Raw genomic sequence first — 1,074 nt, 5'->3', positions numbered from 1 at the left:
TGCCAAAAAGCGTATAAATTATCCGCTCATCACAACACCAAACTTAAATTGTTGCTTATCCTCAAGCAACTGAAAATCAAATAAGATAAAAAGAAGAGAATGTGCAATGAATTCCAAAAACATCTATAAAGATCAGTATTAATTAGATGAGCGGGGCTTTTAGCTTTTTGCCTCTGAATAGTTTTGGCATCTCACTCTATCCTTTGAAATTCAGAATGATTGGCTTCTTTAGGAACTTAGAATCCAGATAGTGTTATTGATTCTCCTAGTTGAGTATAATGATTCTTGAACATAGCCAGTGTACGAGTCTTGGCTGTGGCCCAAGGCACTCTGTCTTCCAGTATTACCTCCGGATACATACATGCCACAGACACTGTCTTCCAGTATTACCACCGGATACATACATGCCACAGACACATAATTGGGTGAACCTTTTCAGATTGTGACTCAGCTTTGCTAGAGTCCCCAATTAGAGGTGTCCAGGGTTCTTAAGCACACTCTTTTTGCCTTGGATCACAACTTTATTTCTCTCTTTGTCTTTCTTTTTCTTTCTTTTTTTTCCTTTTCTTTCTCTTTTTTCGAAATTTTTTTTTGTATTCACTGCTTTTTCTTGCTTCAAGAATCATTGTTATGATTTTTCAGATCCTCAGTAACATGTCTCCTTTTTCATCATTCTTTTAAGAGCCAACATTCATGAACCACAAATTCAAAAAACATATGCACTGTTTAAGCATACATTCAGAAAACAAAAGTATTGCCACCACATCAAAATAATTAAACTGTTATAAAATTCAAAATTCATGCAATTCTTCTCCTTTTCAATTAAGAACATTTTTTTTATTCAAGAAAGGTGATGGATTCATAGGACATTCATAACTTTAAGGCATAGACACTAAGAGACTAATGATCACAAGACACAATCATAGATAAACATCAGCATAAAATTCGAAAAACAGGAAAATAAAGAATAAGGAGATTAAAGAACGGGTCCACCTTAGTGATGGCGGCTTGTTCTTCCACTTGAAGATCCTATGGAGTGCTTGAGCTCCTCAATGTCTCTTCCTTGTCTTTGTT

This window comes from Arachis duranensis, chromosome 2 (assembly GCF_000817695.3).
Source record: "Arachis duranensis cultivar V14167 chromosome 2, aradu.V14167.gnm2.J7QH, whole genome shotgun sequence".
NCBI classification, from domain to species: Eukaryota; Viridiplantae; Streptophyta; class Magnoliopsida; order Fabales; family Fabaceae; genus Arachis; species Arachis duranensis.
Note: the sequence above shows the minus strand (reverse complement) of the source record.